Below are 25647 nucleotides of genomic sequence, written 5' to 3'. Positions count from 1 at the left end.
TACTGTTGCCCCAGCTACCACCACTGCACCTCCACCTGCCTCAGAGCCCGTTTACCACCTCGTGCACCGCTTATTTCAGCAGTTGGACCAGATGGAACGCCGCAACCGGTGGCGATATGAGAGATCTGAGCATCGCAACAAGCAACGCTATGAGCACCTCAAGTTGATGATCCGATCTGGCGATGACATCCCCTCCGAGCCTGACACACCATCAAAGCCATCTGAGGAGGAGGCGAGCGATCATGAGGAGGAGACACATGCCCAGGCTGAGCAGGCAGGACCGGAGCAGGCTGCGCCACCGCAGGAGGAGCCACACTAGATACAGGCCGCAGATCCAGAGAGTCCTCTCCAGTCAGAGCCTCCACTGCAGCAGACAGATCCTCCTACCCTCATCCAGTCTGCAGACCTTCAGGCCACCACAGAGACTCCAGCAGCCCATCCTTCCGGTGATGACACTGCTTCACACCCAGCTTGAGTGAGCATCGAGGATGATGCTTTATTTTAAGTGTGGAGAGGTCGCCATCCCTGGCGTATCTTTTTGGTGAACCACTACAGACTCTTTTATCTTATTTTGTTATTTTCCTGTATTTTTATCTTTATTTTTATTTTTCAGTACTTATACATTGTTCTTTTGCTGTATTTTCACTTTATTTCCGCATTTTGCACTTTAGTTCATATTTTAGACATTTAGTTTAGTTTGAAATTCTAACTTATTAGTTATAGAATATGTGGATTCATTAGTATAGTTTACCCTTTTAGCATATGATAATTTGGTTTAATTGGAAATAAAAAGAAGTAAACTAGAAATATTAGTAAATTAAAACAATCCAGACACCTTGTATATATAGCATTACATGTTAGTTAGTTAACAATATTTCATCAAGGAACAACACTAAGATTTTAAGGGCCACCCTAAGATTTACATTGAGAACAATGGGAACTCTTAATTTTTACTTGCATGACATATATAACTGATATATGATTTTTGAGCTGGAGAACACACAGCCTGTGAGTTTTGAGCTTAATTGTATGGTTACATTCAACCCATAAATTTCATTCCTGTGTGTTTTACCCTTCTTTTTCATTCTGATGTTCTTTACTTTGTTTTAATCTATATCTCCAATATAGAATATAGATACATACCAAAGAAATGATTGAGGCCATCATTTGAATTTTTCCTCACTTATCCCAAATTAGCCTACCTTTTACATCACCCTTGTTAGCCCCCTTAAGCTTTTTAAATCCCATTCTGTTTTATAACCACATTACTAGCCTTAAGCAGAAAAATAAAATAAAAATCCCAAGTTGAATCCTTGGTTAGCTTAAGATAGAAATTGTGTATTATTTAAGTATGGGGAATTCTATGGGAACATGGGATGATAGAAACAAGGTAGGAATTTAAAAAGAATAAGATGTTTCAAAAATAAATTTGGGAAGCATGCTCATGTGAAATCAAAACAATTAAATTACCAGGTGCATTGAAAAAAAAATTTAGTATTTAAATAAAAGGAATACAAAAAAATCCCCAATTGCAAATAAAAAGGATCAATACACATGGGACAAAATTAAAGTTAATGCATGAGCTTACAATATAAAGTGGAAAAATTTGGGCAAATAGGTTAAAGAAACTTTGATTTATGAAGTATGTATGTTAGGTGAGATCTTAGACTAATCAAGAATTCACTTATTAGCTCACTTAGCCCTATACATATACCCTTACCTTTACCTTGGCCCCATTACAACCTTAGAAAAGACCTCATGATTTTTGTATGTCTGTATTCTATAATTATTGATTGGTTAGATGAAGAACAAAGTTATAGAAAGTAAGGATAGAAAAAGAATAGAATGATTAACCCAATAAACACTGAGTGACTAGAGAGTAAACACAAAATCCAGTGAGGGTTCAATAGCTCATCACCATATATCTCTGCTTAAACTGTTAATTGTCTTGCAAATTTGTGAAATATTTTTACCCATCTCAATTGTAAAAGTGCTTTAACATTATCTAAGATTTGGCTATCAATATGATTCCTTGAGGATATGAATTAATTTAACTATATGTAAGCTTTATATACAATTGAATCACAATTAGAATTGCATGATTCATTTAGGTAGTTGCATTTAGAATAGACTGCATTGCATGAGATTCCACCACTTTAACCTTACCTTATTCTTTATCTTGGATTTAGCATGAGGACATGCTATTGTCTAAGTGTGGGGAGGTTGATAAACCCATATTTATGATATATTCTGTACTCAATTTAAGTGATTTATTCAATCCTTCACCCACTTATTCATGTAAATTGCATGGTTTTACTTTTCCTTCCTTATTATGTGATGTATGTGAAAAACATGTTTCCTATGCTTTAAAAATAATTATTTTAATTACCTTTTATTACCATTCGATGCCGTGATTTGTGTGTTGAGTATTTTCAGATCTCCTAAAGCAGGAATGATTTAAAGGATGGAAAGAAAACATACAAAAATGGAAGGAAAGCACAAAATGGAGTCTTTGAAGAAACTGGCAGCGACGCGAACGCATGGACGACGTGAACGCATGCCCAGCGCGAAAAGGCAGTGATGGGAACGCGTGACTAACGCGGACGCGTACGCATGACCGAAGCAAACGCGTGATAAGGAAAACTCCAGATGACGCGACCGCGTGACCCACGCGGACGCGTGACAGACGCCACGCACCAGAAACTGCAGAAAATGCTTCCATCGATTTCTGAAGCCCTTTTTCGCCCAGATCCAGGTTCAGAAAGCACAGATTAGAGGCTATAAAGTGGGGAATGCATCCATTCAAGAGGAGGCCTTCAATTATTCACTTTTCATACTTTAGATGTAGTTTTTAGAGAGAGAGGTTCTCTCCTCTCTCTTAGGTTTTAGGATTAGGAATCCTCTTAAAGGATTTAGGATTTCAACTCTTCATCAGGTTAAATATTCCTTTTACTTTATATTTCTCTTTTACTTTCAAATACTTTAATGCTCTCATTTAATTACTTATATTGGCAAATTGGATTATGAACTCTTTATGTTTAGATTGATTTTCTCTTATTAACGCAATTGAGGTATTTCAGATTTATGACTCTTATTCAGCTTTTTATATTCTTGGCTTTAATTGATTAACTGGAAGCTCTTGAGTTATTAACTTATCGTGATTGGTTGTTATGTCGGCTAATTGACTGGAATTCCACTAACTCTAGCCTTTCCTTAGGAGTTGGCTAGGACTTGGGAATCTAACTAATTAGTTCACTTGACTTTCTCTTGCTTTCGCAATGGTTAACTAAGTGGGATTAACTTCAATTATCATAGGAGTAACTAGGATAGGACTTCCGAATTTTTATACCTTGCCAAGAGTTTACTTTACAGTTATTTATTTATTCTATTTGTCATTTAAATTACTTGTTCCTTACTTTCAAAACCCCCTAATTTACAAAACTCATAACCAATAATAAGAACATACCTCCCTGCAGTTCCTTGAGAAGACGACCCGAGGTTTAAATACTTCGGTTATCAATTTAAAAAGGGGTTTGTTACTTGTGACAACCAAAACGTTTGTCCGAAAGGATTTTCTGTTGGTTTAGAAGCTATACTTACAACGCGGTCATATTTTTTATATTTCTTTACCGATAGAAAAACCGATCGTCATCGTCCTTCACAGCGAATCTCGCCTTGCTTGTTTAGTGTGTTCTCACGGAGAGACCGGTGAACATTTCGCTTCTTATCAAGCAAGCGATGGGTCAGGTCCACGCCCGGGGTAATTTGCCATTTCTAGCTTTGGTATCTGATTTAGTTGCTGCTGCGGGTGTTCCTGGGGAAACCATGGACACGAAGGCTATAATTCCGGCTAAGGGCGATGTTGTCCCTAGTAGAAAATACTTACAGCTTCCTATGAACAACCCAAGCCTGGACATAGCCCCTCAGCCTACTATTCCTTCCACCTCATCGTCACCACCACCATAAAGACCCACCCATCAAAGGATAGAAGATCTACACCGAAAGATTGATAGATATGAGGGGCACAACCAACGCCGGTACACTTACATCAAGAAGCTCTTGCGTTGTGTTACCCCTAGCATGGAGGAACCTGAAATATTCACGTCCACCTTAAACCCAAGTGATGGGAGCTCTGATGAAGGGGATAGTGAAGGTTCCGGTCCCGACCGCCCTTTGCGCATTGTTGGTAGCACGGAGGACCGTGCTAAATTCTAAGTGTGGGGAGGGGAGGTTGTTCGACCGATCTCCATGAGTAACAATCTCTTCCTTTCAACACCCATGGATTTATCTTTTGCGTAGTAGTTAGTACATTGCATGTATAGTTAGTCTTGCTTGTAAATACCCTTTGCATGATAATTAGTCTCTATAGAGTTACTTGGTCAAAATAATGACTTCTTCCCCAAGAAACTGTATTTTCGGGGTACCCTTACCAATTTTAAAAAAGAAATTTGCGGTAAACTTGCTTCAAGAATGTATTTTGGAACACAGTGATTGAGCTAAGAACACAAGCATGTAAGTTTTGAGCCTATTGTGTGGTTATATCTTCTAACCACTATTCCCCATTCTTGTGCGCATTATTCTCTCTCTATGATTGTAATCCTTGCTTTGTCTGATTTTATATGTTCATTACCTTGTGTATGAATGCATTTACATGATTAAGACCATCGTTTCAATAGTCACTTCTCCCAAACGGCCTTGACCCTTTTATCTACCATTGCTAACCAATTTTGAGCCCATGATAAACCCTTTTTGTTCTTAAATAGAGCACATCAACAACCCTAAGTGAAAAACAATGAATGTCCCTAGATTTAGATCCTTGATTAGCTTAGGTAAGTGAGGGTGTGTATCATTCAATAGGAGGGTGTACTTGGGAACTTGGGTAGATGTAAAGGTGTGTATTTGTTGTTGTAATTGAAAATTTTGGAAATTGGGAACATACTCATGTATTAATGATTGAACCATATGCATTGAAACTTTTATACATTCAACCCCAAGAGAAAAAGGGGACAAACGAAAAAAAAGAAAAAAATTATATATATATATATATATATATATATATATATATATATATATATATGAGAATGTAAGAAAAAGAAATAGAAAAAATAGAAGAAACAAAAGTATGGAAAAGAAAACAATAAAAAGAGGGACAAAAATGCCCCAAGACAAAGTAATCATAACGATGCATATGGGATGTGGATTAAAAAGAATGCATGAGTATGCAAAAAAAGTGAAACCCATGGGTAGCTAGGTATTGTATTAGAGTTGTATAAGTTGTTCTATGTGTCTAGTGGGATCTTAGGTTAATCAAGGATTCAAATTTTAAGCTCACTTGACTATATACATCCCTACCTTCACCCTAGCCCCATTACAACCCATGAATAAGACCTCATGATACTTGTATGCATGCATTAAGTAATTGTTGATTGTTAGATGAAAGACAAATCTTGGAAAGCATGATTAGGAGAAGATTGAGTGACGAACCCTATACACTTGAGCAAATAGAGTGGATACACTTCCGGTGAGCGTTCGATGCTCAACTCCTTGTTCCCGGCTTTCACAAGCGTTCATCTAGCAAGTTATACGCACTTCATAGTGATGTTCAAATTGGTAGGATTTATGAACTACATATCATTTTTGCCCCGTATGCTCATATGTGTTCTTGGAGGATAGATGTACCCTTGACCAAGTAGATAGATGCTTTTACGTTAGTTGCATGCATTCATTTAGGTAATTTGCACTTCATGAACCCTTTCTTACCATGATCTTTGGTCTTTTTATTTTAAGCATGAGGACATGCTTGGTTTAACTGTGGGGAGATTTGATAAACCCCAATTTTGTGGTTTATATTGTGTGGAATTTGGGGGGTTTTGTCAATATTTTTCACACTTATTCACAAGAATTGCATGGTTTTGTGTTCTCTTCCTAATATTACTTCATGATGGAAAACATGATTCTTTTACCTTAGAATTACTATATTTTGATCCTCTCTTTTTACCATTCGATGCCGTGACGTGTTTGTTGAGTGATTTCAGAATTTATAGGGCAAGAATGGCCTAGAAGAGAGAAGGAAAGTATGCACAAGCGGAAGAAAAATGAAGATTTGGATTTTGGGAATTTCAGTATGGGCGCGCACGCGCACCTCACGCACACGCGTGGGTGTGGACAGCTGGAAGCGGTGCGCGTAGATCGGCGCATCCGCGTGGATTAGAGAAATCCACACCAGTGCGCACGCGTACATGGCACGCACGCGTGGATCGCAAAATCAATCGGCGCGCACGCACGCATGGTGCATACACGCGACAAGCTGCACGTGGCCTCATTAAAGGGAATCGTGCCTGGCAATTTCTGAGGCTCAAGAGGCCCAAATTCAAGCTGGTTCTGCATGGAAAAGACCTAAGGATGCTAGGGGAAAGGGGGGATCATTCATTCACACTTAGACACAATTTTTAGCTAGTTTTTGGTTTTTGTTCTTCTAGAGAGAGAAATCCTTGTTCCTCTCTAGATCTAGTTTGATTTGATCTTCCCTTGTTGAGTTCTGAATTGGATCTTGTTGATTACTAGTTTTGATTACTTAATTTGAATTCCTTAGTATAATTTTGTTTAAATCTTGTGTTAGATTTATGTTTTCTTGTCACTTGTCAATTTCTACCCATTTTGTGAATCTTATGGATCTTGAATTGTTAATGTTACATTGATGATTTTCATGATTAATTGTGTTATTTGAGTGAATTTGCATTGATAATTGTTAGTGGGTACTTGTTAATTTCAATTTAGTTGCAATTTGAATATGTCTTTTAGTAATGCTTACCATGTGTTTGATGAAATGTTTCCTTTGATTATGGAGTAGTTCTCTTTACTCTTGGCCTAGGCTAAGGGAATTGGGTGAACTTGAGTCATTGGGTCTAATGGATTTGATGATTTTGGAACCCTTAGTGGTAAATTTGATAACCATTGACACTAGCCTACTACTAAGTCAATTAGTAGCTAGGTTGGACCTTATAGGTTGATGTTGACTAAACCATTTAATATACTTCAAGTATAGAAGTAAACTTAATGAGTTTGGTTCCTCATAATTGTCAAGATATGGTTATTAGACAAGGATGGTGACCCCAATTCCCATGTCTAGCCAAGAGTTGCTTTTATTATTCATATTTGAAAATCCAAAAATCCTAATTGCTTTGTCTTAGTTATAGTTATTTGCTTAGTTTTAGAGTAGAATTATATTGGATGTTATCTTATTAGTTTGGAATTGCTCACATCTTACTTTAGTCACTTGAATTAGTTTCTTGCACTTCAAGATTACTTGCTTGTTAAGATTCTTAGTTTAATTTCTTGCTCATGACTTGCAACCTCGGAATTCTAACCAATGTTGATACACATGTTTGCCCATTCCTTGTGAGACGACCCGAGGTTTGAATAGTTCGGTTATTTTTATTGGGGTTGAACTTGTGACAACCAATTCCTTCGAAATTTGATCGAGAGTTATTAGTTGGTTTGGAACTATACTTACAACGAAGTTCTATTTCTATTAAGAGAGATTCTAGACCGACAATAACCCTCGCCTTATCACTATCCTTACTGGCGTTTAAATGCCAGTAAGCCTGTCCTCCAGGTTGTGCTATTTTTTATGCTATTTTTTATTCTGCTTTAATTCTGCAACTGTTTTTATGACTCCACATGATTATCAACCTAAAGAAAACATAAAATAACAATGGAAAATGAAATAAAAAAGTAATCAACATAGCTAAATAAAATTGGGTTGCCTCCCAATAAGCACTTCTTTACTGTCTTTAGCTGGACTTTTACTGAGCTTTTAATTTAGTCTCAGTTTTGAGCATTCTTGCTCAACATTGCCTTCAAGATAGTGTTTGAATCTCTGTCAATTAACAATGAACTTTTTGTCAGAGTCAATATCCTGAAACTCTACGTATCCATATGGTGACACATTAGTGATCACATATGGTCCCTTCCACCGGGATTTTAATTTCCCAGGGAATAATCTGAGCCTAGAGTTAAACAGCAGGACCTTCTGTCATGGCTCAAAGACTCTAGATGACAACTTTCTGGCATGCCACCTTTTTGCTTTCTCCTTGTAGATTTTAGCATTTTTGAAAGCATTGAGTCTGAACTCCTCCAACTCATTCAACTGGAGTAATCTTTTCTCTCCAGCTACCTTAGCATCAAGGTTTAGGAACCTGGTTGCCCAGTAGGCCTTGTGTTTCAGTTCCACTGACAGATGACAGGCTTTTCCATACACAAGCTGGTATGGAGAAGTCCTTATAGGAGTCTTGAATGCGGTTCTGTATGCCCACAGAGCATCATCCAGACTTCTTGCCCAATCCCTTCTACGGGTACTTACAGTCCGTTCCAGGATTCGTTTTAGTTCTCTATTTGAGACTTCAGCCTGCCCATTTGTCTGTGGGTGATATGGAGTTGCCACTTTGTGGTTAATTCCATATCGGACCAAAGTAGAGTCAAGATGTTTGTTGCAGAAATGAGTGCCTCCATCACTAATCAGTATCTTAGGGACACCGAACTTGTTGAAGATCTGCTTCTGGAGGAACTTCATCACTGTCTTAGTATCATTAGTGGGTGTTGCAATTGCCTCTACCCATTTAGATACATAGTCTACTGCCACCAAAATATATGTGTTTGAGTATGATGGTGGGAAAGGCCCCATGAAGTCAATACCCCATACATCAAACAACTCAATCTCTAAGATCCCTTGCTGAGGCATGGCATAACCATGAGGCAGATTACCAGCTCTCTGGTAACTGTCACAATTACGTACAAACTCTCGGGAGTCTCTATAGAGAGTAGGCCAGTAGAAACCACATTGGAGAACTTTTGTGGCTGTTCGCTCACCTCCAAAATGTCCTCCATATTGTGATCCATGGCAATGCCATAGGATCTTCTGTGCCTCTTCTCCAGGCACACATCTACGGATTACTCCGTCTGCACACCTCTTAAAGAGATATGGTTCATCCCACAAGTAGTACTTTGCATCAGAAATCAATTTTTTTGTTTGCTGTTTACTGTACTCTTTGGGTATGAATCTCACAGCTTTATAGTTTGCAATGTCTGCAAACCATGGTACTTCCTGAATGGCAAAGAGTTGCTCATCCAGAAAGGTTTCAGAGATCTCAGTAAGAGGGAGGGACGCTCCTGCTACTGGTTCTATCCGGGACAGGTGATCAGCTACTTGGTTCTCTGTCCCTTTTCTGTCTCTTATTTCTATATCGAACTCTTGCAGAAGCAACACCCATCTTATGAGTCTGGGTTTTGAATCCTGCTTTGTGAGGAGATATTTTAGAGCAGCATGGTCAGTGTACACAATCACTTTTGATCCCACTAAATAAGATCTGAACTTGTCAATGGCATAAACCACTGCAAGCAGCTCCTTTTCTGTGGTTGTGTAATTCTTCTATGCGTCATTTAAAATATGGCTAGCATAATAAATGACATGTAGAAGCTTGTTATGCCTCTGTCCCAATACTACACCAATGGCATGATCACCGGCATCACACATTAGTTCGAATGGTAATGTCCAGTCTGGTACAGAAATGACTAGTACTGTGACCAGCTTAGCTTTCAGAGTCTCAAAGGCCTGTAAACACTCTGTGTCAAAGACAAATGGTGTATCAGCAGCTAGCAGATTGCTCAGATGTTTTGCAATTTTTGAAAAATCCTTTATGAACCTCCTATAGAATCCTGCATGCCCCAGAAAGCTTCTGATTGCCTTAACATTGGCAGGTGGTGGTAATTTTTGAATTACCTCTACCTTAGCTTGATCCACCTCTATTCCCTTGTTCAAAATTTTGTGACCAAGGACAATTTCTTCAGTCACCATAAAGTGACATTTCTCCCAATTTAAAACCAGGTTAGTCTCTTGGCACCTTTTCAAAACGAGTGCTAGATAGTCAAGACCGGAGCTGAATGGGTCTCCAAATACTGAGAAGTCATCCATGAAGACTTCCAGAAATTTTTCTACCATATCAGAGAAGATAGAGAGCATGCACCTCTAAAAGGTTGTAGGTGCATTGCACAGACTAAATGGCATCCTTCTGTAGGCAAATACTCCAGATGGACATGTGAATGCTGTTTTCTCTTGGTCTTGAGGATCTACTGCAACTTAGTTATAACCTGAATAGCCATCCAAAAAGTATAGTATTCATGACCTGCTAGTCTCTCTAGCATCTGGTCTATGAATGGTAAAGGAAAATGATACTTTCTGGTGGTTGTATTGAGCCTTCTGTAGTCAATACACATACGCCACCCTGTAACTATTCTTGTAGAAACCAGTTCATTCTTTTCATTATGAACCACTATCATGCCTCCCTTCTTGGGGACAACGTGGACAGGGCTCACCCAGGGGATATCAGAAATAGGATAAATAATCCCAGCCTCTAGTAACTTAGTGACCTCTTTCTGCACCACCTCCTTCATGACTGGATTCAGCCGCCTCTGTGGTTGAACCGCTGGCTTAGCATCATCCTCCAATAAGATCTTGTGCATGCATCTGGCTGGGCTAATGCCCTTAAGATCACTTATAGACTACCCAAGAGCTGTCTTGTGTGTCCTTAGCACCTGAATTAGTGCTTCATCTTCCTGTGGCTCTAAAGCAAAGCTTATGATCACAGAAAAAGTGTCATCTTCTCCCAGAAATGCATATTTCAGGGATGCTGGTAGTGGTTTGAGCTCGGGTTTAGGAGGCTTCCCCTTTTCCTGAGGAGTCTTCAGAGGTTCTTCTGTTTTTTCTGGTTCCTCCATATCAAGCTGAACATCTTTAAAAATGTTCTCTAGCTCTGATTCGAGGCTCTCAGTCATATTAACCTCTTCCACCAAGGAGTCAATAATATCAGCGCTTGATGAGCGGATAATTTATACACTTTTTGGCATTGTTTTTACATAGTTTTTAGTATGATTTAGTTAGTTTTTAATATAATTTTATTAGTTTTTAAATAAAAATCACATTTATGGACTTTACTAGGAGTTTGTGTGTTTTTCTGTGATTTCAGGTAATTTCTGGCTGAAATTCAGGGACTTGAGCAAAAATCTGATTCAGAGGCTGAAGAAGGACTGCAGATGCTGTCGGATTCTGACCTCCTTGCACTCGAAGTGGATTTTCTGGAGCTACAAAAACCCAATTGGCGCGCTCTCAATTGCGTTGGAAAGTAGACATCCAGGGCTTTCTCGAAATATATAATGGTTTATACTTTGCCCGAGTTTTCATGACGCAAACTGGCGTTCAAACACCAACTTCCTGCCCTATTCTGGAGTTAAACGCCAGAAACAGGTTGCAAATCAGAGTTAAATGCCAGAAACAGGCTACAACCTGGCGTTAAACTCCAAAAAGAGTCTCTACACATGAAAGCTCAATGCTCAGTCCAAGCACACATCAAGTGGGCCCGGAAGTGGATTTCTACATCATTTACTTATCTTATGTAACCCTAGCTACTAGTTTAGTATAAAAACTACTTTTAGTGATTTATTTTACATCTTTTGATCATCCTTGATCAGGGATCGGTCTTTTTCCCTATTTTCGAATTCATATGCCATTTGGGGAGGCTGGCCATTCGTCCATGCCTAGTCCTTGTTCTTATATATTTTCAACGATAGAGTTTCTACACACCATAGATTAAGGTGTGGAGCTCTGCTGTTCCTCATGAATTAATGCAAAATACTATTGTTTTCTATTCAAATCAAGCCTATTTCTTCTCTAAGATATTCATTCGCACACAAGAACATGATGAATGTGATGATTATGTGACGCTCATCACCATTCTCACTTATGAACGCGTGCCTGACAAACACTTCCGTTCTACATGAAAGCAAGCTTGAATGCATATCTCTTAGCCTCCTAATTTACGATCAGAGTCTTCGTGGTATAAGCTATAATTATTGGCGGCCATTCTTGAGATCCGGAAAGTCTAAACCTTCTCTGTGGTATTCCGAGTAAGATCTGGGAAGTGATGGCTGTGACGAGCTTCAAACTCACGAGTGCTGGGCGTAGTGACAGACGCAAAAGGATCACTGGATCCTATTCCAGCATGATCGAGAACCGACAGATGATTAGCCATGCGGTGACAGCGCATTTGGACCATTTTCACTGAGAGGACAGAATGTAGCCATTGACAACGGTGATGCCCAACATACAGCTTGCCATGGAAAGGAGTATGAGTGATTGGATGAAAGCTGTGGGAAAGCAGAGGTTCAGAAGGAACAAAAGCATCTCCATACGCTTATCTAAAACTCTCACCAATGAATTGCATAAGTATCTCTATCCTATTTTATATTTTAATTATATTTTAACTATCAATTAACCATAACCATTTGAATCCGCCTGACTGAGATTTGCAAGATAACCATAGCTTGCTTCAAGCCGACAATCTCCGTGGGATCGACCCTTACTCACGTAAGGTTTATTACTTGGACGACCCAGTGCACTTGCTGGTTAGTTGTGCGAAGTTGTGAAAAAGAACTAAGATTATGAACGTGCGTATTAAGTTTTTTTGGCGCCGTTACCAAGGAATGAATAATCACGATTTCATGCACCAAGTTTTTGGCGCCGTTGCCGGGGATTGTTCGAGTTTGGACAACTGACGGTTCATCTTGTTGCTCAGATTAGGTAATTTTATTTTAATTTTAAGTTTTTATTTTTAAATCTTTTTATTTTGTTCTTCAGAATTTTTAAGAATGAATTCTAGAGTTTCATGATGATTTCTTGAAGTCTGGCTGGCTGTGAAGCCATGTCTAATTCTTTTGGACCGAGGTTTCAACTTATCATCACAAGAGTCCTTGGACTCCCATCTAATCAGCTGTTGTATGCCTGATTTGTATGCTGAAGCTTGGCTGGCCATTGGCCATGTCTAGTGTTTTGGACTGGAGCTTTTACTGAAAGCTTGGCTGGCTAGTAAGCCATGTCTAATTCCCGGACTGAAGCTTTAGACTAACATTACACGATTCCTGGAATTCTTATCAAAAATTTTGAAATCCTTATTTTCTTTTTCAAAATAATTTTCGAAAAATCCAAAAAAATTAATAAAATCATAAAAAAAAACCAAAAATTTTATGTTTCTTGTTTGAGTCTTGTGTCGGTTTTTAAGTTTGGTGTCAATTGCATTTGTTTTAATTTTTCTTTAAATTTTCGAAAATTCATGCATGTGTTCATCATAATCTTCAAGCTTTTCTTGATGATTTTTCTTATTTGATCTTTGCATTTTCTTGTTGTGCATCTTTTCTTGTTTCTCATATGCATTTTCAATTTGTTAGTATCTCAACATTAAAAATTTCTAAGTTTGGTGTCTTGCATGTTTCTCTTTTCTTAAAAATTTTCAAAAATAAAGTTCTTGGTGTTCATCTTGACATTCAAAGTGTTCTTGGTGTTCATCCTGACATTCAAAGTGTTCGTGCATGCATTGTGTGTTTTGATTCATAATTTTCATGCTTTGTGTTAATTTTATGTTTTTCTCTCTCCTCATTAAAAATTCAAAAATAAAAAAATATATCTTTCCTTGTTTTACTCATCAATTTCAATTTCAAAATTCTATCTTTTCAAATCTTTTTCAAAAATCAAATCTTTTTCATTTATCTTTACATATTGTCAAAAAAAAATTTTATTTTCAAAAATCTTTTTCTTATTTTGTTTCATAATTTCAAAATCTTTACTAACAATTAATGTGATTGATTCAAAAATTTTAAAGATTGTTACTTGCCTATTAAGAAAGGTTCAATCTTTAAATTTTAGAATCATATCTTTTTGTTTCTTGTTAGTCAAGTAATCAACTTTAATGTTCAAATCAAATCTTTTTAATTTTCTTTTCAAATCTTTTTCAAATTAAATTTTCAATCATATCTTTCAATCATATCTTTTTCAAAACTTAATTTCAAAATCTTTTCTAACTTCTTATCTTTGCAAAATTGATTTTCAAAAAATTTTTTTCAATTAACCACTTAACTTTTTTATTGATTTTTAAAATTCCTATCTTTTTCAAAACCATCTAACTACTTTTCTTTCACCAATTTTCGAAAACCCCTCCCCTCTTTTTCAAAATTTCTTTTTAATTAACTATTTGTTTTAAATTTTAATTTAATTTAATTTACTTTTTCTTTTTAAATTTCGAATTATAACTAATAGTTAAAATAAAAACAAATATATTTTTTTATTTTATTTAATTTTCGAATTCTTCCCCCTCTCATCTCTTTCTATTTTTTATTTATCTACTAACACTTTTCTTCTACTCATAATTCGAACCCCCTCTTCTCCTTTGTGTTCGAATTTTTCTCTTATCTTCGTCTACTCACAAAAGGGAATCTCTATACTGTGACATAGAGGATTCCTAGTATTTTCTGTTCTCTTCTTTTTTATATGAGCAGGAACAAGGATAAGAACATTCTTCTTGAAGCTGACCCTGAACCTAAAAGGACTCTGAAGAGAAAGCTAAGGGAAGCTAAGGCACAACTCTCTGGAGAGGACCTGATAGAAATTTTCGAAAAAGAAGGAGACATGGCCGAACCTAATAACAATGGTGGAGATGCAAGGAAGATGCTTGGTGACTTTATTTCTCCTTTTTCTAACTTCTATGGAAGAAGCATCTCACTTCCAGCAATTGGAGCAAACAATTTTGAGCTTAAGCCTCAATTGGTTTCTCTAATGTAGCAGAATTGCAAGTTTCATAGACTTCCAATGGAAGATCCTCATCAGGTTTTAGCTGAATTCCTGTAAATCTGTGACACTGTCAAGACCAATAGAGTTGATCCCGAGGTCTACAAGCATATGCTTTTCCCTTTTGCTGTAAGAGACAGAGCTAGAACTAGGTTGGATTCACAACCTAAGGATAGCCTGAACTCTTGGGATAAGCTGGTCAGTGCTTTCCTGGCTAAATTCTTTCCAATTCAAAAGATGAGCAAGCTTAGAGTGGAAATCCAAACCTTCAGACAGAAGGAAGGAGAATCCCTCTATGAAGCTTGGGAAAGATATAAGCAACTGATCAAAAGGTGTCCTACTGACATGCTTCCAGAATGGAGCATCATAAGTATATTCTATGATGGTCTGTCTGAGTTGTCAAAAATGTCATTGGACCATTCTGCAGGAGGATCTCTTCATGTGAAAACCCCTGCAGAAGCTCAGGAACTCATTGAAATGGTTGCAAATAACCAGTTCATATACACCTCTAAGAGGAATCCTGTGAACAATGGGACGCCTCAGAAAAAGGGAGTTCTTGAAATTGATACTCTGAATGCCATATTGGCTCAGAACAAAATATTGACTCAGCAAGTCAATATGATTTCTCAAAGTCTGAATGGATTACAGGCTGCATCCAACAGTACTAAAGACGCATCTTCTGAAGAAGAAGCTTATAATCCTGAGAACCCTGCAATAGCAGAGGTGAATTACATGGGAGAACCCTATGAAAACACCTATAATCCTTCATGGAGAAATCATCCTAATCTCTCATGGAAGGATCAACAGAAGCCTCAACAAGGCTTCAATAATAATGGTGGAAGAAATAGGTTTAGCAATAGCAAGCCTTTTCCATCATCTTCTCAGCAACAGACAGAGAATTCTGAACAAAGCCATTCTGGCCTGGCAACCATAGTCTCTGATCTATCCAAGACCACACTAAGTTTTATGAATGAAACAAGATCCTCCATTAGAAATTTGGAGGAACAGGTGGGTCAGCTGAGTAAGAAGATTACTGAAACTCCTCCCAGTACTCTCCCAAGCAATACAGAAGAAAATCCCAAGAGAGAGTGCAAAGCCATAACCTTACTTGGTGTGGCCGAATGCCCAGAAGAGAAGGAGGACGTGAATCCCAGTGAGGAAGACCTCTTGGGACGTCCTCTGGATAGAAAGGAGTTCCCTTTTGAGGAACCAAAGGAATCTGAGGCTCACACAGAGACCCTAGAGATTTCATTGGACCTCCTTCTGCCATTCATGAGCTATGATGAATACTCTTTCTCTGAAGAGGATGAAGACACCATTGTAGAGCAAGTTGCTAAGTATCTAGGAGCAATCATGATGTTGAATGCCAATTTATTTGGTAATGAGACTTGGGAGGATGAACCCCCCCCCTTGCTCACCAATGAACTGAGTGCACTAATGAGGCAAACATTGCCTCAGAAGAAACCAGATCCCGGAAAGTTCTTCATACCTTGTACCATAGGCACCATGACCTTTGAGAAAGCTCTGTGTGACCTTGGGTCAGGGATAAACCTCATGCCACTCTCTGTAATGGAGAAACTGAGAATCTTTGAGGTACAAGCTGCAAGAATCTCATTAGAGATGGCAGACAAATCAATGAAACAGGCTTATGGACTAGTAGAGGACGTGTTAGTAAAGGTTGAAGGCCTTTACATCCCTGCTGATTTCATAATCCTAGACACTGGGAAGGATGAGGATGAATCCATCATCCTTGGCAGACCCTTCCTAGCCACAGCAAGAGCTGTGATTGATATTGACAGAGGAGAGTTGGTCCTTCAGTTGAATGAGGGCTACCTTGTATTTAAGACTCAAGGTTCTCCTTCTGTAACCATGGAGAGGAAGCATGCAAAGCTTCTCTCAATACAGAGTCAAACAAAACCCCCACATTCAAACTCTAAGTTTGGTTTTGGGAAGCCACAACCAAACTCTAAGTTTGGTGTTAAGAGGCCCCAACATTGCTCTGATTTTCTGTGAGGCTCCATGAGAGCTCACTGTCAAGCTATTGACATTAAAGAAGCGCTTGTTGGGAGGCAATCCAATGTTATTTAATTATATCTATTTATTTTCCATTGCTATTTGATAAACCACTATTTCATGGTTTATCTTGTGCTCAATTGAGTGGTTTTTATCAACTCTTTACCCATTTATTCATACTAATCGCATGCTTTATGTCTTCCTTCCTGATTTTGTGCTATGATTGAAAACATGCTTCTTTGGCCTTTATATTGCTAATATTAATCCTCTCTTATCACCATTAGATTCCTTGATATGTGTGTTAAGTGATTTCAGAGATTACAGGGCAGGAATGGCTCAGAGGATAGAAAGGAAGCATGCAAAAGTGGAAGGAATACAAGAAGTTGGAGAAACTACTAAGCTGTCCAGCCTGACCTCTTCGCACTCAAACGGCTATAACTTTAGCTGCAGAGGTCCAAACGACGTGGTTCTAGTTGCATTGGAAAGCTAACATTTGGTGCTTCGATTTCATATATAATTTTCCATAGCTGCCCCGAAGTTAGGCAACGCGAACGTGTGAATGATGCTCCCGCGTCGCATCTGCAAACATCAATCCGCGCGGACGCGTGGACGACACCTCCGCGTCACTTGCCCGCAACTTGAACGTAACAGAAATCACAGGGGGCAATTTCTGGGCTGTTTTTGACCCAGTTTTCGGCCCAGAAAATACAGATTAGAGGCTATAAAGTGGGGGAATGCATCCATTCATAATCATGCTTTCATATTCACAATTTTAGGATTAGATGTAGTTTTAGAGAGAAAGGTTCCCTCCTGTCTCTTAAGATTTAGTTTTAGGATTTAGGATTATTTCTTCTTCATCACAGGTTCAATATTCCTTTTTATTTATTTTCTCAATTTAATTTATGAATTCTTCTATGTTACAGATTATTCTTTTGGTTAATGTTATTTGAGGTATTTCAGTTTATTATTGCTCTCTTTTATTTATATTACTGTTGCTTCCAATCTGAAGACATTTTTATTCCAGTAGATTTATTTTTCCCTTTTGGTCTTGGTTAAGAAATCAGTAACTCAGGAGTTATCAAACTCAACATGATTGATAATCGTTATCTTTGCTAATTGAATTGAACTTCAATAATCCCAATCTTTCCTATTAACTAGGATTTGAGGATCTAACTAATTAGTCACTTGACCTTCCCTTGCTCTAGCAAAGGTTAACTAAGTGAAATTAAGGTTCAATTTTCATCATCATTGATAAGGATAACTAGGATATGACTTCCAATTTCTCATACCTTGCCAAAAGTATGTTTTTACAGTTATTTATTTATTTTACAGTCTTTTACCTATTTTAATTGCAATTTAAATTACTTGTTCCTCATCTTCACAACCCCGATTTACAATCTTCATAACCAATAATAAGAACATACTTTCCTGCAATTCCTTGAGAAGACGACCCGAGGTTTGAATACTTCGGTTATCAATTTTTAAGGGGTTTGTTACTTGTAACAACCAAAACGTTTGTAAGAAAGGTTGATTGCTTGGTTTAGTAACTATACTTGCAACGAGAGTTTACTATAACTTCTAAACCATCAATCTTCTAGTTCTTTCAAAATGGCGCCATTGCCGGGGAATTGCAAACGTGTGCCTTATTATTGGTTAATGTAAATATTTTCTTTTGCTTGTTTATTTGTTTTTATTTTTGTTTTTATTTTTGCTTTTTCATAAATTAAGAGGTTATTGGTTTTTATTTAGTTATTAAAATTTTTTTTTAAAAATTTGTTTTTCGTGTTCATCTTAACCTTCAAGTTGTTCTTAGCTGTTTTCTTCGTTTTGATCTAAAAATTTTAAGTTTAGTGTCATTTTATTGTTTTTTTCTCTTTCCTCATTAAATTCAAAAATTCAAAATTTAAAACTCAAATTTCAAAATTCAAATCTTTTTCAAAAAATCATATCTTTTTCAAAATCTTATCTTATCTTATTTCAAAAATCAAATTTCAAAATTCAATATTTAAATTTCAAATTTCAAATTTCAAATTTCAAATTTCAAATTTCAAAATTCAATTTTCAAAAATTTTAAAAATCAAAATTTCAAATTCAAAATTTAAATAACCTTTTAATTTAAATTTGTTTTTATTTTCGTTTTTTAATTTTTATTAGTTACCATTAATTCTCACTCCTCTCGCTTTGAGTTTGGTTCTAAATCTGTTGAAAGGAGTGGAAGCTATAATAGGAATATGCATCAAGGTCTAAGCAATCAAAGATGGATGGAGCCAAGAGGATCTGATCAACCCTTTAGGCAACAACACCCTCCAAGATATCATGGGCAAAGACCACTCTACAATGCATACCAAGCTGATAGATATGGTAGACCCCCTTGTAATTACCAACAAGCCCCACCCTGTGCTTATGAACCACCTCCCCAACATACCTTTGGACCACCATACTCACAAGCCCCCTACTACCAGACATCATTACATGATTCTAACCCGTATCCACCACACCAACCACCTTATGAGCCATATGAACCATATATAGAACCACCCCAATTCCAACCCAATTACTCCCAAGAACCACCACCTCAATATTTACCATCTCCATATCCATCAATCCAAGAGCACTATGATCCTACTTATGATAGCCGAGCGCAACAAGAATCAAGGGATCGTCTCACGGAAACATGTGCAAAACTTCAAGCAACCCTTCGCCAACTGGATCAAGCGATAAATCGATTACCTTCCCGACGTTCAGACACTCAAGGAACCCCCATGGCCTCATGTGGGCAATCTAATGAAGAGCGTAGCATGAAGGAGATATTAGAAACTCCAGTGGACAGTGAGCAGCACGATTTTATATTGAAACAATTGGAAGAAGCTACGCCTGCCATTGAGGAGGAAGAAGTGGTTGAAGACTTAGGAGATGCGAAACCTCCATGGGAAACTCAAGTTATAGAGCCTCATTCAAAGACGTTTGAAATTGATGTTGAGGAGGGTGTACAAACTCCAAGGCATATCATGGTTGAAAACTTTGAAGGAGATGATCAAGAGATGGATTCAATCATTGATGAAGTCTTATCTACATTTGAATCCTCTCCCGTTGGACTAGACATGGAGATTAAAGAAGAAGAAGCACAACCTCCCATACCCTTGGTAAACAATGAAGAAGAGATTGAATTGGAAGAAAGCTACCAAGAGGAAGAGGTTGATATTGAAGAAGTTTGCAAAGAGGTGGAAGTTGTCAAAAAGCACAAGGGAGTGGAGCTTAAAATCACTTTGCCAAAGTTATTGGAGACCCCTCCCCATAAGTTGCCATCATCCTTCACAACATTTAAGTGGGTGAAATTCATATCCCTTAGCTTTCTAATTCCACTTGAATATGGGCTACTGGAGACGGATGGTCAACTTAGAGCTCTTTGTGGCATTAAGAGTAAGAGGAAAATGGTCAGTGGTAAGAATTGTCCTGCAAGGTTCATTATGGTTGGAAGCTTTAAGTTTAAATGCAAAGGTTGGTGTAAAGCTCAATTGAATGGGTCTAGGAAGCTGTTTGGTAGCTGTGGTGCGAAGAAATTGTGATTACACTTTAATTATGTAAAATTCATCGCTCTTTCTTTCCCTGGTAATGGCGCCAAAAACATGATGCCAATACCATGGTTCACAACTTCGCACAACTAACCAGCAAGTGCACTGGGTCGTCCAAGTAATAGCTTACGTGAGTAAGGGTCGAATCCCACGGAGATTGTTGGTATGAAGCAAGCTATGGTCACCTTGTAAATCTCAGTCAGGCGGATATAAAATAGTAATGGGGTTTTCGAAAATAATTAATAAAACAGGGATAGAAATACTTATGTAAATCATTTGTGAGAATTTCAGATAAGCGAATAGAGATGCTTTCGTTCCTCTAAACCTCTGCTTTCTTGCTATCTTCATCCAATCAGTCTTACTCCTTTCCATGGCTGGCTTTATGTAATGCATTACCATTGTCAATGGCTACTTTTGGTCTTCTCTCGGGAAAATGATCCAAATGCCCTGTCACGGCACGGCTAATCGTCTGGAGGCATCACCCTTGTCAATGGTTACATCCTATCCTCTCAGTGAACATGGTCAACGCACCCTGTCACGGCACGGCTATTCATCTGTCGGTTCTCGATCATACTGGAATAGGATTTACTATCCTTTTGCGTCTGTCACTACGCCCAACAATTGCGAGTTTGAAGCTCGTCACAGTCATTCAATCATTGAATCCTACTCGGAATACCACAGACAAGGTTTAGACTTTTCGGATTCTCTTGAATGCCGCCATCAATCTAGCTTATACCACGAAGATTCTGGTTAAGAGATCTAAGAGACACTCATTCAATCGAAAGTAGAACGGAAGTGGTTGTCAGGCACGCGTTCATGGGGAATGATGATGATTGTCACGTTCATCACATTCAGGTTGAAGTGAGAATGAATATCTTAGAAGCGAAATAAGATGAATTGAATAGAAAACAGTAGTACTTTGCATTAATCTTTGAGGAACAGCAGAGCTCCACACCTTAATCTATGGAGTGTAGAAACTCTACCGTTAAAAATACATAAGTGAAAGGTCTAGGCATGGCCGAATGGCCAGCCCCTCTGATCTAAGAACCAGGCGTCCAAAGATGTCTAATACAATAGTAAAAGGTCCTATTTATAATAAACTAGTCACTAGGGTTTACAGAAATAAGTAATTGATGCATAAATCCACTTCCGGGGCCCACTTGGTGTGTGCTTGGGCTGAGCTTGAGTGTTGCACGTGTAGAGGTCCTTCTTGGAGTTGAACGCCAGCATTTGTGCCAGTTTGGGTGTACAACTCTGGTTTTGGATCCTTTTCTGGCGCTGGACGCCAGAATTGGGCAGAGAGCTGGTGTTGAACGCCAGTTTGCATCGTCTATTCTTGGCCAAAGTTTGGAATATTATATATTTCTGGAAAGCCCTGGATGTCTACTTTCCAACGCAATTAGAAGCGCGCCATTTTGAGTTCTGTAGCTCCAGAAAATCCACTTTGAGTGCAGGGAGGTCAGAATCCAACAGCATCAGCAGTCCTTTTTCAACCTCTAAATCTGATTTTTGCTCAAGTCCCTCAATTTCAGTCAGAAAATACCTGAAATCACAGAAAAACACATAAACTCATAGTAAAGTCCAGAAATGTGAATTTAACATAAAAACTAATGAAAACGTCCCTAAAAGTAACTAGATCCTACTAAAAACATACTAAAAATAATGCCAAAAAGCGTATAAATTATCCGCTCATCACAACACCAAACTTAAATTGTTGCTTGTCCCCAAGCAACTAAAAATCAAATAGGATAAAAAGAAGAGAATATACTATAAATTCCAAACTATCAATGAAACATAGCTCCAATCAAATGAGCGGGACTTATAGCTTTTTGTTTCTTGAATAGTTTTGGCATCTCACTTTATCCATTGAGGTTCAGAATGATTGGCATCTATAGGAACTCAGAGTTCAGATAGTGTTATTGATTTTCCTAGTTCAGTATGATGATTCTTGAACACAGCTATTTTATGAGTCTTGGCCGTGGCCCTAAGCACTTTGTTTTCCAGTATTACCACCGGATACATAAATGCCACAGACACATAATTGGGTGAACCTTTTCAGATTGTGACTCAGCTTTGCTAAAGTCCCCAATTAGAGGTGTCCAGGGTTCTTAAGCACACTCTTTTTTTGCTTTGGACCTTGACTTTAACCGCTCAGTCTCAAGTTTTCACTTGACACCTGCACGCCACAAGCACATGGTTAGGGACAGCTTGGTTTAGCCGCTTAGACCAGGATTTTATTCCTTTAGGCCCTCCTATCCACCGATGCTCAAAGCCTTGGGATCCTTTTTATTTGCCCTTGCCTTTTGGTTTTAAGGGTTATTGGGTTTTTGCTCTTGCCTCTTGGTTTTAAGAGCTTTTGGCTTTTTCTGCTTGCTTTTTCTTTTTCTTTCTATTTTTTTTCGCCTATTTTTTTTCTGCAAGCTTTGTTCTTTGCTGCTTTTTCTTGCTTCAAGAATCATTTTTATGATTTTTCAGATTATCAAATAACATGTCTCCTTGTCATCATTCTTTCAAGAGCCAACATATTTAACATTCATGAACAACAACTTCAAAAGACATATGCACTGTTCAAGCATTCATTCAGAAAACAAGAAGCATTGTCACCACATCAATATAATTAAGCTAAGTTCAAGGATAAATTCGAAACTCATGTACTTCTTGTTCTTTTGAATTAAAACATTTTTCATTTAAGAGAGGTGATGGATTCATAGGACATTCATAACTTTAAGACAAAGTTACTAACTACTAATGATCATGTAATGAAGACACAAACATGGATAAACACTTAACATAGAGAAAACGAAAAACAGAAGAAATAAGAACAAGGAATGAATCCACCTTAGTGATGGTGGCATTTCCTTTTTGAGAAACCAATGATGTCCTTGAGCTCTTCTATGTCTCTTCCTTGTCTTTGTTGCTCCTCCCTCATTGCTTTTTGATCTTCTCTTATTTCATGAAGGATGATGGAGTGCTCTTGATGTTCCACCCTTAGTTGTCCCATATTGGAACTCAATTCTCCTAGGGAGGTGTTGATTTGCTCCCAATAGTTTTGTGGAGGAAAATGCATTTGAGGCATCTCTGGGATCTCATGGTGATGAGCTTCATACGCCTCTTGAGCTCCATGAATGGGCTCTCTTGCTTGCTCCATCTTTTTCTTAGTGATGGGCTTGTCCTCTTTAATGAGGATATCTCCCTCTATGTCAATCCCAGCCGAATTGCATAGGTGGCAAATGAGGTGAGAAAAGGCTAACCTTGCCATAGTGGAGGACTTGTCAGCCACCTTGTAGAGTTCTTGAGGTATAATCTCATGAACTTCCACCTCTTCTCCAATCATGATGCTATGGATCATGATGGCCCGGTCTATAGTAACTTCAGACCGGTTGCTAGTGGGAATGATCGAGCATTGAATGAACTCCAACCATCCTCTAGCTACAGGCTTGAGGTCCAATCTTCTTAGTTGAACCGGCTTGCCTTTGGAGTCAATCTTCCATTGAGCTCCTTCTACACATATGTCCATAAGGACTTGGTCCAACCTTTGATCAAAGTTGACTCTCCTTGTGTAGGGGCGTGCGTTCTCTTCCATGTTTGGCAAGTTGAATGCCAACCTCACATTTTCCGGACTAAAATCTAAGTATTTCCCCCGAACCATTGTAACATAGTTCTTTGGATCTGGGTTCTTACTTTGATCATGGTTCTTGGTGAACCATGCATTGGCATAGAACTCTTGAACCATTAGGATGCCGACTTGTTGGATGGGATTTGTTAGAACTTCCCAACCTCTTCTTTGAATTTCATGTCGGATCTCCGGATACTCATTTCTTTTGAGTTTGAAAGGGACCTCAGGGATCACCTTCTTTTTGGCCACAACATCATAGAAGTGGTCTTGATGGGCTTTGGAGATGAACCTTTCCATCTCCCATGACTCGGAGGTGGAAGCTTTTGTCTTCCCTTTCCCCTTTCTAGAGGATTCTCCGGTCTTAGGTGCCATCAATGGTAATGGAAAAGCAAAAAGCTTATGCTTTTACCACACCAAACTTAGAATTTTGCTCGCCCTCGAGCAAGAGAAGAAAGAATAGATGAAGAAGAAGAAGAAATGGAGGAGAGGGGGAAGGGTTGTGTTTCGGCCAAGAAGAGAAGAGAGGGTTGTGTTGTGTGAAAATGAGGAAGAATGGAAGGCTTTATATAGGGATGGGAGGGGGGTTAAGGTTCGGCCATGTAGGGTGGCTTTGGGTGGGAAATTGATTTTGAATTTTGAAGGTAGGTGGAGTTTATGAGGTAGGTTTATAGGGAAGAGTGGATGGATGTGAGTGGTGAAGAGATGATGGGGAAGAGAGATTGAGGTGATTGGTGAAGGGTTTTGGGGAAGAGTGTTTATGGGATTGTGTGAAAGAGGGGTGAGAAGAAGTGAGTGGAGGTAGGTGGGGATCCTGTGGGGTCCACAGATCCTGAGGTGAGCCTGTGGGGTCCACAGATCCTGAGGTATTCAAGGATTTACAACCTTACACCAAATTAGGCATGTAAAATGCCCTTGCACACAACTCTGGGCGTTCAGTGCCAGGTTGGTGCCCATTTTGGGCGTTCAACGCCCATTTACTGGCCATTTTTGGCGTTGAACGCCAGAACCATGCTTGTTCTGGGCGTTCAGCGCCAGCTCCTCTCCAGGGTGCATTTCTGGCGTTCAGCGCCCAGATGATGCCCATTTTGGGTGTTCAGCGCCCAGACACTTCCCATTTTGGGCGTTCAACGCCAGAACCATGCTCTGTTCTGGCGTTGAACGCCAGGCAGATGCTTCCTCCAGGGTGTGATTTTTCTTCTGCTGTTTTTGATTCCGTTTTCAATTTCTATATTTATTTTGTGACTCCACATGATCATGAACCTATAAAGACATATAACTAAGAAAAATATAGTTAGATAAAAATTGGGTTGCCTCCCAACAAGCGCTTCTTTAATGTCAATAGCTTGACAGTGGGCTCTCATGGAGCCTCATAGATATTCAGAGCATTGTTGAGACCCTCCAACACCAAACTTAGAGTTTGGATATGGGAGTTCAACGCCAAACTTAGAGTTTGGTTGTGGCCTCCCAACACCAAACTTAGAGTTTGACTGTGAGGGCTTTGTTTGACTCTGCTTTGAGAGAAGCTTTTTCTGCTTCCTCTCCAGGGATGCAGAGAGAGGTCCTTGAGTTGTAAACACAAGGTTGTCCTTATTCAGTTGAAGAATCAATTCTCCTCTGTCCACATCAATCACAGCTCTTGCTGTGGCTAGGAAAGGTCTTCCTAGGATGATGGATTCATCCTCTTCCTTCCCAGTATCCAGGACTATGAAATCAGCAGGGATGTAAAGGCCTTCAACCTTTACTAACACGTCCTCTACTTGTCCATAAGCCTGTTTTCT

The 25647-nt window shown here is 38.6% G+C and overlaps 1 non-coding gene across 1 annotated transcript; it reads right to left on the bottom strand.

Moving 5' to 3' along the window:
- Positions 1–14911: 14911 nt before the first annotated feature.
- On the bottom strand, positions 14912–15019 carry LOC148545278 (small nucleolar RNA R71). Its single transcript, XR_015901677.1, has one exon. It is a non-coding gene; the product is annotated as a small nucleolar RNA R71 (small nucleolar RNA).
- Positions 15020–25647: the final 10628 nt, after the last annotated feature.

This window comes from Arachis ipaensis, chromosome B9 (assembly GCF_059453495.1).
Source record: "Arachis ipaensis isolate K30076 ecotype BB chromosome B9, ASM5945349v1, whole genome shotgun sequence".
NCBI classification, from domain to species: Eukaryota; Viridiplantae; Streptophyta; class Magnoliopsida; order Fabales; family Fabaceae; genus Arachis; species Arachis ipaensis.
This window is presented reverse-complemented; position numbering and strand designations above follow the sequence as displayed.